Source organism: Chrysemys picta, chromosome 3 (assembly GCF_011386835.1).
Source record: "Chrysemys picta bellii isolate R12L10 chromosome 3, ASM1138683v2, whole genome shotgun sequence".
Taxonomy (NCBI): Eukaryota; Metazoa; Chordata; order Testudines; family Emydidae; genus Chrysemys; species Chrysemys picta.
The window spans coordinates 125,614,782-125,632,721 of NC_088793.1; the positions used below are offsets into that span (position 1 = coordinate 125,614,782).

Genomic DNA, 17,940 nt, shown 5'->3' on the forward strand with positions numbered 1-17,940 from the left:
CTGCACTTGTATTTCCCCACCATGGTCCACCAACGACATCCACTTTAGGCTTCCAGCTCCCAGGTATCACTTCTCTTGAGTGGAGACCCACATCACACTCTTCCCCTCCCCCCCCCACTACCCTCCCTGAGAAAGGGGACTTTAAGGCTGCATCTCTCTGCTTACACTGTGAAATCCCCAGCAAGGCAAGGGTCATTGCCTGCACTTTGCTTTCTCTCAGAAGGCAAGGTTCAGATTCTGTCATGGGTATTTTTAGTAGAAGTCAGGTACAGGTCACAGGCAAGAAACAAAAATTCACAGAAGCCCACGACCTGTCCCTGACTTTTACTAAAAATACCCAGGGGGTGAAGGGAGACACAAACAGAGCACTGCCAGGGCTTGCAGTTGCTCTAGCTTGAGCCTCATCGCTGTTCCTGCTCCAGCAGGCCACAGGTTAACTGCTCTGGGGGCCCTGGGGCTGACCACAGGTCCATCCCTGCTCCAGAGGAGGTCCCGGAAAGTCACAGAATCTGTGACAGAATTGTATCCTTAGCTATAACCTGTGTATTGCCTGCAGTTACAGGTTACCACATAGCTCCTTCTATGCAAGTACATTTATTCTTAAAGGAAAAGCATTACAGAGAAATTAAAAAAACAAACAATAAAAACCTACTATCATACTGAAAAAAACAAACAAACAACTTACCAGAGTTCACCCCCAACTCCAGCTTAGGGCTCTAGTGTATTTTAGTCCTTTAAAACTCACAGCTGGGGGGTTTCCCCTGTGGTTACAAGTTCATCCGTCTTAGATCCAGAACCAAAGCTGGGCACATCAGCAGTTTCTTTCTACAGGCCAAGCCTTTGACCGTGACCTTCTGTAACAGGTGATCAGCAGACAATGGCACTTTCCTAAGGGGGAGTTTCAAAAGGCTGGGTTTTTGCATAACAAGAGTTGGGAAATTTTAAATACTTTCCCGGGGAGTCCCTCCCAGGGACAAGTTAACTTAACACTCATTGTCCTAAAAGTCCATTCTTGCCTGCACATTTTCAATACAGTCTTTTGGACTCCCAGGTCTTTCATCTGTCATATTTCCTCCCTAGAGGTTATACACAATCCTGACCCACAATAATACATACACTTAATACAATAAGGTCTTTCAAGGATATTGCGGGAAATTACCATATCTGTCACAGTAATATTGTACAGTGGGCCCAACTGTAAAGTCAGGACTTGTGTTTCCACAGCAACATGAACCAGCGGTGAGTTTCAACTTCAAACTGATAGGAGATAAACACCAAACATGCTGCTTCTGCACTGGGCCAATGCATTCAAGAAACAGGTCATCAGTGGCACGGCCTGGGGCACAAGGCAGCAACAACAACAAAGTCCACTCCAAGGAAGGAAATTAGGGCCTGCTCTGAAGCCAACTGAGTCAATGGAAAGATTCAAACAGACTTTGGATCCAGCCATTATAGAGCTGGTGGAAGTAACAAAATAGGAGTAGAATCATTTTTGTCTATATAATCTCAGTATTTCTGGCATTCAGACACCAATTATACCTTGTGATACTTGTACTTACTACAGAATCCTTCACATTAACTACAAATCTTCTACTGAACTTGCAATATGCATTTCACATACTTCACAATAGTTATACTCATAACAAATGTACAGGATTTTATGGGATGCACACATGTATCCAAAGATGTAATTACAGTGTAGTTAATATTCCTGTAATATGCTCACAAACTTAATCTCACAAAAAAAATCTTCTAAGCCAAAAAACCAGTTCTAAACATTCACTAAATATCAAATTTCATGGAGTTCCAGCCACCTTTAAAAATACTACTTTTTGCCTGTCCTTGTTTAAATGTTCTCCCCTATCCCATAGAAAGCCGGGTGAGTGGGGTGTCTGTCCCTGGTTACTGCAGGAATTGGTTGTAGGGAACTTGTGCTCCCAGTCACCAGAGGTGATGGTGGGCTTTATTCGACTTATCCTCCAGTACGGAAGCCTTATAGATGCTATGTTCTATGCTTTGCAACCACTATAGGTGCTAGCAGGTGGAAGAGCAACTTTCAGCCCTAAAATTTCTATCTGCTCTCCCTAGCTGAGGATAGCTTCATTACACAGAGCTGGAGCTATCAGTCAGGAGATTTCAATTTCAAGAACATTGCCACTTTTAGAATCTTCCCTGAACTGCTTTCAAGGAAGAACACAGGCACACGGAGATGTGAAGATACACTAGCACGTTCAGAGCATTTTCGGATTTAATTCTCAAGTGCCCAGTCATAATCAACATAGGGTGAAGACGCCCTCAGGAAGGGGGCAGATTTGGGCAGCAATGTAAAGATGAAATCTGCTTTATCTGGCTCCATTAAAATGAGTGGTAGCCTAAAGAAACAGCAGCTTCTATGACAGTGGCGAGTCCACATGTTCTTCAGCCACAAATCAGTTTACATTCAGTAGTGCCTCTTGAGTGTTAAATTCCTTTCGACTTTCCTATGAAAAATGCACAACATAAAAAGCTGTTTATATAGTAGTAGATAGCAATAAATAATGTGTGTCCGAGGAATATTATTTTCAGCAGTTGTCTAGTGGTATAACAATATCCAGTTCAGAATATAGTAGTGATTTGGTTATTTACAGTAGTCAAATCACTTTTTAAAACCACTTATAGGGGAATGTCTTTGCTTCTTCCAGAATTTAACTTTTAGTAAGATAGCATTTAAACAAACAGATGTCAATTTAATATTATTTTTAATATTTTCCTAGAGAGAATTGAGCCTAAGACTAAAAATGCTTGATTAAAAACAGATCTAAGGACATCTACAGCATTTTAAAAGGCTCTGTGTAATTTCTCAGATGATTGCTCATCAATTCAATACAGCCCTAAAGATTACTCATGTCTAGTAGCATTATTAAAGGGCAACCAAACTTTCTTCTTATTCTCATGAAGAAAACTGGCTCTTATTGCATGCTAATCCCAGCTACTCTTGAGTAACATCAACGTAAGAAGATGAAAGCTATCAGCTAGTTTCATTTCTTTCTATGTATAAGAGAATAATCTCTCCTTTCTCTCTCTCAGGCTATGTTGCTGAGCCAGGCAAAAATATCAGTCTCCCTAGATTGTACCTCACAAATATTTTCTTGCTTTTATCTAATGTGTCCATGCTTTGTCTATCTGTCTTAATGTGCATACTGCTGAGTTTCCAAGTGCTATTAAGACCTCATGAGGTACCTCAGCATTTGGATTCCACCTGACCTCAAGGATATATTGAGTGAGAATTTCAAATTGCTATTGAAAACCCTGAAAAGTGATTAGGAAATATGATTTCCACTCCAAAAAATGTATTATTCACCACTGAAGATTCCCATTGCACATTCTGAAAATATTTTAAAGAAATCAGGCATGTGTGTTATTTCTGACAAGGTGAGAAAAAAGCCAGTATAGAGACAAAAATTACAGGCTCACACAAAATTATGATTTTATAAAATGTGCATGATTAGGTGGCAAACTTTGATACAATTTGTCACTCTACAAGCAGGGGCTTCTGTCCCTTTCTCTTTCCCCCAAGCTATCAGCCAAGTATGTGGTGCCACAGCCAGTTTCTATCAAGCAGGTTTATTCTCTTAACATAAGTGAGTAAACAAACAGAAAACAGTCTTAACTTACTCTTTGCGCTCCAGCTTCCAGGCCATCCCTCCCAGGATCTCTGGCATCCTGCTGCTGGCAGCTTCCTAGTTCTCATCAACTCTGCTCCCTTCCTGGAGTAACTAAGCCTCAGGGCTGCCTCCCTGAGCACCTGGCACCTTACTCTAGGGACTCATCATTGGAGTTAGCTCCACTCCACCATGGTTTTCCTGCCCTATGCACCACCTACCACAATCACTTTCCCCTTCTGCTTTGCCACTAACAGTCCTTTATAGGCCCAGGTGTAGCCCAGCCCCTTTTAACTAGCTGGATTGGGCTCACTTGTTCTAACACAGCCCCATCTACTCACAGGGACCAGCTCCCCTGTGATAGTTACCAACTGTGGCCGGTATGAGAAACTATGTATATCTAACTGTTTAGGGTTAGAAGGAATTTTCTCTTGGGGCAAGTTATCCCATCACTGGATATATGCTGACATACAAGTGGGAGTGGGTGTGGGTGTGGGTGGGGGAATAATCAACTTCATGATTTTTTTTTGCAGTGCAGTTTATTTCCAGGGTTTGTGTTTGGAACAGTGCAGTGCCAATTCCCCGAGTACAATAGTGCCCTTTTAAAAGGGGGGAGGGGAGAGACCCCCAAAAGGGATAATAAATGTAATAAACTAACCCACTCATCGCCCTTGCCCTGCCACAAAGACAAGGAAATGCTCACTGACTAAAATTCACTGAAGAAGTGTAAGGACAGACAAACATCTTGCAATGCACCTGGGGGGGCGGGCAAGGGTTCTCGCAGACTTATAAGGGAATGAGTGAGTTTCAAGATAAGCTCCACGGAGCCACTGGCAAGAATACCTTGCCACGACCCCTCACAAATGCAACCCTAAGACAAGGTGGGTGAGGCAATATCTTTTATTGCAGCAGTTCTCAAACTTTAGCAACCCGAGGACCTCCATTTTGATTTTAAAAATTTTTGCAGACCCCCCCAAGCCTCCTGCTCAGTTCCAGGCCCAACCCCCACCCCACCCCTCCTCTTCTGTCTCTTTCCGCCCCCTCCCCTGAGCATGCCGTGTCATCGCTCCTTCCTCTCCCTTCCAGCGCCTCTTGCACGCCACTGAACAACTGTTCTCTGGCATGCAGGAGGCACTGGGAGGGTGGGGGAGGAGTTGAGGGACGGAGGGAGGGGGAGGAGTTGATCAGCAGGGCCTCTGGATCCTCTGGAGTACCCTCGTGGACCTCAGGGGTCTGCGAACCCCAGTTTGAGAAACGCTGTTTTATTGGACCAACTTCTGACAGTAGAAGTGCTCCAGTCAAATGTAAACATGGTGGTGCATCGAGGGTGCAGCAGGATCTGATGCAGACAGATCCCAGATCATTCAGTGGTTGAATAAGGCAGCCAATCTTTGACTGCCATGACATTTGCCATGATATAGCCTACAAAACTGCCACTGCTGATGGGTCTGCATGGGCAGAAGATCACTGATTGACATGTACATTAATAGCTTTACAGGATTAAATTCTGCCCTTAATCACACCTGTACAACCACAATAAAATCAGAATTTGGTGCTCTCTATTTTTTAAGACATGAACACAATTGCTGTTTTCCTACTGAACCTGTGAATTATATTTAATCTACATGCAAAGAATATCAATAGAAATGTAAGTTCAGGAGTAAGGTTTTTTTGCCCATAAATTGCCACTTTTGGTGACAGCCTGAGAAGTGTCACAGTGATCCCCATTATGCACTTGTGTCAAATGGCTTTTAATGCTTCCACTTTAGATTACAAGCACCTTTTGCTAAACTCCTTGAGAAAACAAATCTAGTATTCAGCAGCCTAGCTAGTTCTCATATAACAGATAGAATAAACTATTAATGCCCAAGACATTTCTTGTATTAAATAAAAATGACATTATCTAAGCACTAGTTTAAAATATATGTTTTTAACACACACACACACACACACACACACACAAAATTTGAGATTTTTATGAAGGGAAAACTGAATTAGGACTAGACTGAAGATAAATTCTCCAGCTGGCCAAGTTCACTTTGTGCTGTGTAAGTGAGCTTAAAAAGGCTGAAAGTTGTTGTCCCAGGAGAATTCCCCCTGGGCAGGGGCAATCTCTGCCAATGTAAAACTAGCAGAGGTGGTGTAAGTTGACTCTGTGTTGCCCATCGTAAGTGGGGAAGGAGAGTATCAGGAAAGGGAGGGGAGGAGGCATTTCATGGAAAGAGAAATGAGAGCAGGGGCTATGGCAGAGCTGAGAATCAGAGAGCTGCTATCAACTTCTTGTTGCTCCCTCTTCACTTGCTGAGCCCTAGGCTTTCACACTGAGCCCTGAACACAGAGTGGGGTATGTAGCTGTGCTGTCCTGGGAAAGCACTGGGAAACATGCCACTCAGAGAGCCCCAATTCCACTGCTGCCCCCCGCTTTCTCTGTGGGAGGAGGGAGGAAAAGGGTGTAGTTTACTTCACGCGTTGGACCCTGCCAGCTCCGCTGCCCGGGGTGCAGGGGGTGAGTGAGAAGGTTGTGGAGCCATGGCACCATTCCCTCCCTGGCCCCTTGTTCAGTTTGAGACCAGGAGCTTTGATGTGAGTAGCCCGAATGTGACCATGCTGGTAGGGGGGGCCCCCTACTTTCTCTTCATGGCCACATTAAGGCTAGGGACAATTCAGACCTTTATTGTATTGTGTATATACTGTTCCCAATTCTCTACTATGTCCATGCTGTGCTCCAACACAGTGGACAGCAGAAGCCACAAGGATCTAGCTGAGACTGACTCCCAGATCCTTGGCCACCCAGTGCTGCCAGGAGTAGCAGAGAAGCCTACTGTAACAGAGCTTATGCTAGCAGGGCGCCCCTCCCAGGCATGCCCCTCCTCTTCTTCCTTTCACTGGGGGTGGGAAAGGGACAGCTGGCATAGGAAGCAGTGATGATGGTGAAGATTCTCCTACACAGAGGGAATTCTGCTGTGGGAATCTCCACTTGGTATAATTTCACTTTATACCACTTCACCAAGTTCATCTTGCTCAGTGTGACTGGAGTACCCAGCCCACTGTATTTAAATGGTACAGCACAGCATGGGTCAGGGCTCCTGATTCCGTTCCCCGCAGGGCCGGCTCCAGGATTTTGGCCGCCCCAAGCAGCCAAAAAAAAAGCCGCGATCAAGATGGCAATTCAGCAGGAGGTCCTTCGCTCCAAGCCGGAGTGAGGGACTGTCCGCCGAATTGCTTGACGTGCCGCCCCTCTCCGGAGTGGCCGCTCCAAGCACATGCTTGGCAAGCTGGTGCCTGGAGCTGGTCCTGGTTCCCCCCTTCCCCTCTCCAGGCACACACAATAAATAGATGTTTGACAAAGGAAATAAAGCAATCACTCAAGCAGAGTCCCTATACATCACAGGCAATGCATTGAAGGAAGAACTAATAATATAATATGTTTATGGAAACCGATTTCTCCCAGTGCCCCTCAAGAGAATCATCACTCATTTTAGCCTTACAAATCCTTAAAGGAAGGTAGCCTTCCCTAGTGAAATGGGACCAATGTGCAGTGGATGTTGGAGACCTGCTGTGAATAATTAATGACGTGATTTCAGGCATTGAGTTATGCCTGGATTCCTAAAGGAACTGGTCTACTTAAGGAACCAGGCTTATTAAATGCATTTCCCAAGGAAAAAAAGCAAAATCTGTGTAATGAAGCAATTTGACCAATTTATGATAGGTTTCTCCCCCCCCCCCAGGTCCCTCACTGTACATTCCAAATCCATCCACCAGATAATTGAACCAAAGATGGTTATAATATCTCATTACTAAATTACCATGCATTTTCCTAATTAGCAATTAAAGCCCACCGTTGCCACAAACGTTTACTGAGTAATACCTTTGTTCCAATGTAGGCTCTGACACAACAATAGAATGTAATAATAATACACTAAAAATGTGCTAGCGAGGCTGAATAACAAGTGCCTTGCCTAAATGAAAAAAGGGTCCCAGGCTCAAAGGCAGCTAAAGCTCTAAATACAAAATGCTGTGAGAGGGGAGGGACTAAAACTTAATGATTATTAATTAGAATCCCAGGGTGGAAAGAAAAACATTTTAAAAACCTAAGCATGCAAGCTTTTGATAAACTGCACTACAAATTTTGTTTAAAATGCTTCACTCGTTTATGATGTTACTTATCTACCATGTCCAACCTCCCTGCTCTTTCTCCTGTTAAAGACAAGGCAAGATTTGACACTGACTTCAACCACAGCAGGAACAGGGCTATTTGGGAATGGAATTTTAGGGCAATTTTGAAATTCTGTGTTTGAGGGATCACTTTCACTTTGATTCTAGAATTTCATAGACTTCTAATAAAAAAATAAATCACATGAGAGATGTTAAGCAAGTCTGACCCAGAACTCTGCTTCTTTTAAGGCTTTTAACTATGTCCAAAGACAGACTAGAGTGTTTATATATACACATGCAAGCCCATGCACATGTGTATACACTTATACCCATGGGGGCTCTACAGTTTAAGGACTGTATTCCCTAGGCACAGTTAAATTAGCATCAAATGGCAGAATGCTGTTCCAAGATACAGTAGCTCAGGACAAGACTTGAGAATACTGTTTCTCCTGACTCAGAAATGCTTCTATGTATTTCCCAATGAGTTTCACCGTCATTTGCTCAAAAACATCAAAGTTCTAAGGAGTTGGCATCTGTATCAGTAGATGGGATTACCCAGTTTATGCAAGTAAATGCTTTCTCAAAGCCAGCAGGTGAGAGAAGCATATTACACCCAGTTGCCAAGAGCTCATGTTCATTATCATCTCAGCTCCCTGTGTGGCTACAGGCTACATGTGCTGTAACTAAGAGCAGGTCTTCACTACGGGGGGGGGGAGGGGTGTCGATTTAAGATACGCAAATTCAGCTACGCGAATAGCGTAGCTGAATTCGACGTATCGGAGCCGACTTACCCCGCTGTGAGGACGGCGGCAAAAATCGACCTCCGCGGCTCCCCGTCGACGGCGCTTACTCCTACCTCCGCTGGTGGAATAAGAGCATCGATTCGGGGATCGATTGTCGCGTCCCGACGAGATGCGATAATTCGATCCCCGAGAGATCAATTTCTACCCACCGATTCAGGCGGGTAGTGTAGACCTAGCCTAAGTTCCAGAGCTACGGCAGAAGAGGTGGCCGCAGATTTGCAGCAACCCCTTAACCTGTGTAGAATTGTGGCACATTCAAGGATTTGATGAGGACACAAAGTTATTTGCTCAATCCCAAATCCCGAGTTCCTGGCCAGAAATTGTTCAAGGAACCAAACAATAATAAATCAAGGAAATTCAAGAAAATGGAAGAAAAAACATTAAACAAAGCTAATTGTTTTTACAATACAGCTACTAGATTCTATCTTCCTCCTGAGATTAATGTACCTCACTTTATCTAGTTATTCCTTGTGACTTCTTAAGTATTATGAGCTTTAAAGGAACTAAAATTGCTGGCTCATAAAAAAAGCAATGCTTTTTATTTCTTCTCAGAAGCTCATATAAGTAAATGAGCTTCTGAGAAGAAAAATAGATAGCAAAATACATAAGAATTCTACAGTATAAGATATTTTTTTTAAATATGTATCCGGTATAGGTTTTATGCTCAACTACATCTCCAGGCTGGAAAAAGAACTTGCAAAATGAGAAAAGAAACAAAAAACTGCATGGTGTGGAATATCTACTAAATTACACCCTTCCCATTCAGGCATACATCTAATAGTAGACAAGGGAAGGAGTAGATTAGAACAGAGTGTTGTTTGCAAGGGGGAAGTGGGTAGCACAGTGGCCTTGTTCTTCCTGGCCCTGAAGTTTCCCTTTCGCTGAACTCTTCATACCCCTCATTCCCTCTACCCCAGTCACATTTTTCTCAATAACGTTCATAGACATTGCGCCCAGATCTTATTTGCACTGATGTCCCTTCATATAACTCTGGCAGCGTTATACAACATCTTTAATCAGTAAGGCTACATTTTAGTCACGGGTATTTTTAGTAAAAGTCATGGACAGGTCACGGGCAGTAAACAAAAATTCATGGCCCGTGACCTGTCCATCATAACTTTTACTATATACCTCTGACTAAAACTTGGGGGGTGGGAAGGATTGCGGCCCAGGGGACGTCACAGGTGCCGGGGTTGGGGTTGGGGCAGGCTCCCTACCCAGCTCCTGGGAAGTGGGGACCCTAGCGCCACGTACTGCCTCCACTCCGCCCCAAGCCCCGGTTCTGCAGTTTCCATTGGCTGGGAACCGTGGCCAATGGAAACTGCGGGGGCAGTGCCTGCGGGCAGAGGCAGCACATGGAGCTAGGAACTGAGGGAGGGGAGCTACTGTTGCTCTTCCGGGGAGCCCCCCCCCCCCCCCCCGGGAAGCACCACCCCTCACCCCAAACTCCTGCTGCTGGGGGGTGAGGGGCGGGTGATACTGCCCCAGCAGTGGCCGGTGTGCCTGGCCCAGGGGCTGCCTGAGCTGCTCAGGCGGCCCCCGGGCCAGGCGCACCAGCCACTGCAGAAGTCATGGAAATCATGGAATCTGTGACTTCTGTGACCTCCATGACAAACATGGAGCCTCACTAATCTTTCATTCTCCACTTACAGAAATCTCTTGCCCTGACAAGGCATCCATGAATGATTTTCAGTCCCTTTGCCTGAAGCATGATAGGAGTGAGACAGCCAAAGAAATGCTGAGAGATTTGCATACATGCAGCTATTATAGTGTCTAATCTCAATAAACTACACTTAGCCAAAGAAAATCTTAATAAATGAAGCTTATAACACAAAACCCAAGTACCCAAACCCAAACAAAATCCCCGGATTCCACGTCGACTTGAACCATACGCTAGGACTGGACAGTTACATTATGCACAGGGTATCACAACACTTTTTTTAAAGTAGCCTCTGATTTTGTATGTCTCAATTTTTATTTAGATTGAAAGCTCTTTGAGGCAGGGATCATCTTTTTGTTTTGTGTTTGTTCAGCACCTAGCACAGTGGGCTCTTGCTCCATGACTGGGGCTCCTTGCTACTACAATACAAAACATAGATAAATCCTAATCATAGATGCCTGATTTTCAGAGGTGTTGACCACCAACAGTTCCAATTCACTTCCGTTCCAGTTGTGGTGATCGGCACCTCTGAAAATCAGGCCCTTTGAAGGTGTCTCCAGCTGGTCCCCCCAACCCAGAGGCTTGCAAAATCTGAGAACACTTTGGAATATAGAATATGGTCTTATCACAAGCAAGTGGAAGTTGACAGAGGGACTATGGTCTAGGCGTATTTCTCACGATGAGCAAAATTGCAATAAGGCCCACCGTGCAGTGTAATAGTACTTAAAGGAAGAAAGCAAATACAGGCAGCATCCCAAGCATTATTAAAAACATGCTGCTCCACTGTGTAAAAAACCACCAATCCATTCTGCAACCTTTGTAGCTTGTGTTACAACAGCAGCAGCCACAGCTGACCTTCTCCAGTGGCTCTGACAAGTCTATATGAGCTGCCCTTGTTACATAAAGGCAATCAATCAGAAACTGGAGAACAATGGCCTTACGAGCGAATCTTCTATCCCCATCACCCAGGCCCAAACTATTCCCAGAACCACTTATGTACAGTTTCCACTTAAATCAAACTGAGTATTGCCTGAGTGGGGACTGCAGTACAGATCTTGTTGCCCGTGAACCACAATGGAGTGATAGCTTGAGAAATGCCCCTCTGGTCAGTTTTATTGTATCAGTCTGTCCATCTTTTCAAATTAAAAATCATTGCTTCACCAATTCCCTCCCATTATGTGACACTGCACAAGAGAGGCATTTATTTTGTTAGGTATTGCATGTACTTCTTTAATAACGTTTCAGCAGTTCTCTAAATTACATGCCCCAGAGCATGAACATTAACTAATATACATATTTAATTTCATTTTAACAAGATGTTCATTATAGATTGGAATAACCAGGGAGGAACTCTGTGAAAAGATCCTTGCAAACTTCCTCCTCCAGCACAGATTCCTGTCTGATGGGACAATCTGGCTCCAGGTTAGTAGTTTCTAACCCTGGGTCTCCAGAGTGACACTGTCACATGATTGAAACAAACTAATGATTCCAAATGCTAATACCTTGAATTCATAAGAGAGACAAGGTGGGTGAGCTGATATCTTTCATTGGACTAATTTCTGTTGGTGAAAGAGACAAGCTTTCAAGCTTACCCAGAACTTTTCTTTAGGTCAACAGAAGAAAAAGATCTCTATGTAAGCTTGAAAGCATCTCTCTTTCACCAACAGAAGTTGGCCCAATAAAAGATATTACCTCACCCACCCGGTCTCTCTCATATCCTGGGACCAACACAGCTACAACACTGCAAACAATAATTGAATTTACAAGGTAGATATACAGTATAAAAACAATGATCAATGAAAAAATGAGATCCTGGGTGCTTTAAGTTTTATAGGTCCACTACAGGTCACCAGAATGCAGTTTTGCAGATAGCCATATAGCAAGAAATATGAGGCCTTGGTCAAGGATAATGAAGTGCTGCTGCTGCATATCATATTTAGAAGGACTCCTGATGCCTGTTAAAAATTAAACTGATAGCTGATATCCTATGATCCCCTATGGTATACTCAAAATCAGCCGTTTCTAAAAGGCTTAGTTGATTTGATACCACCTAGCTTGTTTTAAGTAATCTTTGAAATAAAGATGGGGGAAAAAGTGAATAGAGTAGTGTTATTTACACTTTCACACAATTCAAAAGTCACCCAATGAAATTACTAGGCAGCAGGTTTAATACAAACAAGAGGAAATACTTTTTCACACAATGCACATCTAACCTGTGGAACTCATTGCTATGGGATGGTGTGATGGCCAAAAGCATAACTAGGTTCAAAATGAACTGGAAAAGTTCATGGAGAATAAGTCCATCAATGCCTATCAGCCAAGATGTTCGGGGACAATCCCATGCTCTGAGGTGACCCTAAGCCTCTGAGTACCAGAAGCCAGGAATGGACCATTCCTTAATTGCCCTGTTCTGTACACTCCCCCTGAGGCTCTGATACAGGCCATTGTCAGAGACAGGACACATGGTCTGATCCAGTGTGGTCCCTCTTATGTACTTACGTTGATGGTCCAAATATTAATCATACATTTGTTTTCCCACAGAAAGATAATTCAATTTACTTTAATGTCATTTAACTATTTCTTTTTGTCCTCTTAGTATCCCAGGGTGAACATAATTGGAAATACTGTATGTTCAGCACATTTGAAAATCAGGTCACTTATTTAGGTGCCTAAATTTCAATTTTCCAGTAAGGTGGCTTAAATTAAATTGCTCTGCTATGGTAACCACAGAAAAACCAATGCACTGAAAAATGTAGTCCCCTTTGCCACAGCTATCTTGGCAAAGAAACTTTTAGCAACCTTACTAGTAGGTGACTAACTTTAGGCACCCACATTTGAAATTTTTGGCCTTTGGGTCATATTCTGTCCTTGGATGCATAAGCATGGATGAACACACAGATCTCAAGGGACGCCTGGAGGTTAGGACTATCCATGTGACATTACCTCCAAGTCCTACCCCAAGTACTACTGTAGCACTGCTATGGTTGCATGACGTGGCTCCAACAGAAGTACGTGTCTAAGGACAAGATTCAATCCTTTTATTTCAAATGCTACTTAAACAATTTACAGAGGGTGTGAAAAGTTTCTGATCATGTTAAGTTTCCAGAAGAGCTTCCAGAGAAAAAGTAACTATCTTTTCTTTTTTAAAAGCAAAATATCAGTATTTACTAGTGAACATTGCTCTGCAATTAATTCCCCTGGGGAAAACCTGTACAAATGCATGGCAAAAAATGGAAGTTTATATATCACCACAAATCTGCCAGAGAATTGTATTCCAGTCCAGTATGGAACTGAACCATGTGTCCAGATTCAGAGAACCCAAACATTGAGGGAAGACAGGGAAGTTAGAATCCAACCCCACTTCTGGGTCTAAGCCCAGATCAAAATATTGCTTCTGGCCAATCACTAAAATAGGTGAAATCGAAACCCTGGATACAGAAAACCTCCTCAATTTAGGGGAGTATTCAAAATTCAGTTTTAAATTTAGTGTCATGGTCCCATCTCTCGTTCCACCTTATTGGTGATTCTCCTAGCTCTGCTTGAAGTGCTTTGTGTTTCTTTGAAGATAAGAATAGCTTTCAGTACCACAAGTGTATGAAAATGACATTGTCCATTTGCTAATTAGAGAAAAGGACTTTCTCCTCAGTTACTTCTACTCTTCCTATTAATGGCATAAAATCTGAGCTCTTCATCTGAAAAGTGCTAGAAAAAATTGCCTATTTTCTGTGCTTTTGTTTGTTTTGGCCATACTTATTATGAAACTAGTTATGTCTGGAATTCATCTAAACAAAAGCATCTCTCTGCCATGGGTGTGTGACTAAAAACTGCGCATTGTATCTCTTAGTTTCTAAATCCATCTCCACAAATATAAGTAAATATGGTTGCACAGTAATTTCACATTTCTCCATCGAAATCCACATGGAAGTTCATCAAGTAACTAGACAATATTTTTTTCTAGTACTGGATGATGAGGAGCTAAATAAATGTAATACAAAGCATTTTCATAGAATCATAGAAGTGTCAGACTGGAAGGGACCTCAATAGGTCATCTAGTTCAGTCCCCAGCACTCAAGGCAGGACAACGTAATAAATAGACCATCCCTGACCGGTATTCGTCTAACGTGTTCTTAAAATCCTCCAATGATGGAGATTCCACAACCTCCCTAGGCAATTTGTACATGTTAAAAAAAAAATAAGCTAAGGAGCTGACCTACATTTGGATCTGAAAATTGTCTGTGTTCTCTCTTTTATAATAGAGAAAAACATAATTTGTGATTTTCCCCATTTCCAAATGTCAGATTATTGACCAGCAAACACCCACATCCCACAGTTTTTGGTAGTTTTACTGCTGAAAGACAGCAAGATTAGCTCCTTAATTGTCGCCAACTAGACATGAGCAAAATTCTACCACATCCTTGCCTCAAGTTCTGCCTGAGTAAGGGCAACAGGATATGGCCCTATACATTTAACAAATAACATGCAAGTAAGCTGCTACATTCTGCAGTAACTAAGAGTAGCTACAGAGATCTAAACTCAAACGTGCCCTTTTTATTTCCCATGGAAAACACAAGATGATCCACTCAGAATTTACCTGGATCCTTGGCTGTGAAGGGGATTAGGAGCTCAGAAACAGAAACCCTCAGATTTCAAGGGAACCCTGGAGGTCAAGTTCACCCATGTGGCACTGCTTCCCAGTCCCCCATCTGGGGCCTATTTGCAGCACATCGTGAGGAACCATACTGCCATGTCCTCCCTCCCTCTGCCCCAGATGATGACTGGAAACCACATTACTTAATATGGTCCAAATTAGCGTCAATGGGGGTTGGTAGGGAAACAATGCCATGGGAAACTGTAGTCAACTAACACCCTCCTTCACCTGCTTATTACCCAGGGAACTGAGTGCCTGCATGGCACCCACAGAGACACTTCTATGGACTCAAGGGGAAGGTAAGTGCACAGTACAGAGCTATCAACTCCCTTCTCCTCAGCATGGGTTCACTGCCCTGCACTGGCCTATGTGCACAGAAGCAAAGGGGAGCATGTGTGTCATGGTGCTAAGCTAGCTTTAATAACAAAACACAAGTGCAACAGGCAAGTTAGCCCATCAAGTGCCCAATACTTTGAAAATAAATGTCAAAAATATTTAATTTTGCACAGTAACAGCCCCACCTGCACAGCAACCATTTTTAAAAAGTGATACAGTGTTTACAATGCCACCCAACATCCTTGCCTTTTGTTGCGGGAGTGTAGCAGGGAGTAGAAGATATGTTGTGCAATGCAGTATTTGGGGCCAAGTCAATATGAAATAATTTCATAATTAACTACATAATTAACTACAATAGCAGTCCTATTTGTGTCAAAATCAATTTTTAAGGGTGTGGGTAAATAGGAATTTAGGGCCTGATGCAATACCTGCTGAAGTCCACAGCAGCCTTTTCACTGGATTGGAATACTTCCAATGTACTGAGTTTTAATGCACTTCTTTAACATTTTCTAAATGCATATATTTATGCAGTGCACCAACAATGCTCCCAAAAGAGAGACAAATCACGTCTAACTATTGCAGTACAGATGCTATATGACCTTGCTCTTGTAATGCCTTCGATGGAAACAACAACCAGTGCAGATTAAGGGCACAGTTAAAGCCTTATCTTTGAATTTCATGGCTTTTAGCAGTTGAACCTTATTTTAACATAGCATGTTCTTGTGTGCCTCATGTGTCTCTGAATTAATCATTGCACTTCAAAGGAGGGTGCGGGTGGACCCTGGAGATCTGCAACTGGGAATGTAAAAAGGAAAAAAAATTTTTTTTTAAATGTATTTCTGGAATCATGGCTCCAAAGGAAAATGGTGAAAACAAAAGTAAATAAATATTTAGACCTTAAATAGCATTTATAATTTTCAAAGGGCTATACAAAAACTTAGACCCAATAGTCTTCATCGATTAAGAGATGTAGGAAACCTATAACCATAAGTTTAAGCAGAACTGTATATTTAGTTCAAAGTACAGGTTATGTGATGATTCTACAACTTGGAGGGGAAGGGCAGGGAAGAATGGCAATTATAGGATTTGGTATAGTTTAAGAGTTTGATACATGACTGCAGTGCCTTTAATTCAGTGTTGGAAAGGTAGTCTTTGAAAGGTGCTTCAAAGCAGGAATGGGCCTATTTTAAATAACAGTACGTAACTTTAATTAAGCTCCATCTGAGCTTTTCAACTTGAAGACCCTTAAAAAAATAAATAAAAAAAATAGAAGCAGCAGAGTTTGCACACAGGTTTCTGTAAGCTCTGTAAAACAACTGGCCATCCTCATAGCTGCGCTGGTTTAGCTGACACTAATTTCTAAAATGGATTTTATTTTTCCCATAAACAGCACATTTTTGGAAACATTCCTGTAAATGCTTCACATTAAGGTCAGGTAATGCAAAACAAGAAAACAAAGACGTATATTTGATTTATGCACATACTACAATATGTACTTGTTAAAACAAAAAAATATATCAAAATAAGAAGATTAAGACTACCGTGATTTGGTTAATTTTACCAGAATTCTTTCCAAATGAGCTAAGAAGAAGTTTCCCTCCACTCTGATTTCAATAACTGAATCTTAACTACATCATCAGCATGTGGTACATGGGAGCCTATAGAGTTTTTGCAAGGCATGATTCTGGGGAAAATAGTCTGTCACAGTTGCAGGGCTAGCTGCACCTCTGCCCCCCACTCTGGTCTCTCTGAGTGCACCCCACAGGTGTCAGGCCTTGTGCCTTCACCTCTCCTGGGTGGAATCCCCTGATTCTCCCACTCTTACCCAGAGATCTGTAACCCAGGGCCTGGTCGATCTACCTTGCTTACCCAGAAGGTACAACTGGTTTAGCACATGCCATTCTTCCCTTCAGGACTCTGTGGCCAGTGGTGAGTACTGTGACCAGTAGCCTTCTTAAACCAAAGCACTGCTTTATCTTAACAGTAGAAATAAAGCATAACATAAGAGAAACAAGATTTTAAAAGCAACACACAGTCTACACATCAATCTATCTGACTTAAAGGCTTGCCATCCCCTGATGGAAGCCTATGGAGGCCTAAATTTTTTGAACATCCACAGCAGTGTGTCAATCTGAAATGTTTCTCAGCCACAACTGTCCCTGGCACCTATTGCCTGTCCCCTAAAATTTTTATTTCTCTCAATTTCTGGCATTTTGACCCTGCTGTCCAAAACCAGCTCTGTGGGAAGTCAACCTTGTTTCCTCAGGCTAATTGCTGTCCCACTGTCCTGTAACTATCCCAAAGGTTTGTTGGGGCTGTCTTGTCTATAGTCATTGCTTTTGCCTTTCTATTTGTTTCTCTAACAGCCTGCTATTAAACTAAACCAACCTAGTCACACCGTCCACATCCCAATATAGTCATACAGTAGACATCCCAATAAGCAGGTCAACTTACAATATTGATAAATTACTCCAGAGCAGCTTCCCATGTAAGTAGTTCTATTGATTTCAGTGGGACTAATCATAGGAATAAAGTGACATTTGTAGGTCTTTCAGGGGTTAGGCCCAATATGTGCAAGGAGGCACTGCAGGTGTTGAAGTAGGTATGGCTACGAGTGTCACTAAACCTGATCCAGAATGTTGTAGCCACTTTAGTTTAAGTTACTGTGGGACACATGCAGAAGTAACTGTAGATACG

The 17,940-nt window shown here is 42.6% G+C and overlaps 1 protein-coding gene across 3 annotated transcripts in view; it reads right to left on the bottom strand.

The window, feature by feature from the left end:
• Positions 1 to 17,940, bottom strand: part of RPS6KA2 (ribosomal protein S6 kinase A2) — a 446,243-nt gene that overhangs the window by 178,653 nt on the left and 249,650 nt on the right. The window lies entirely within an intron of this gene.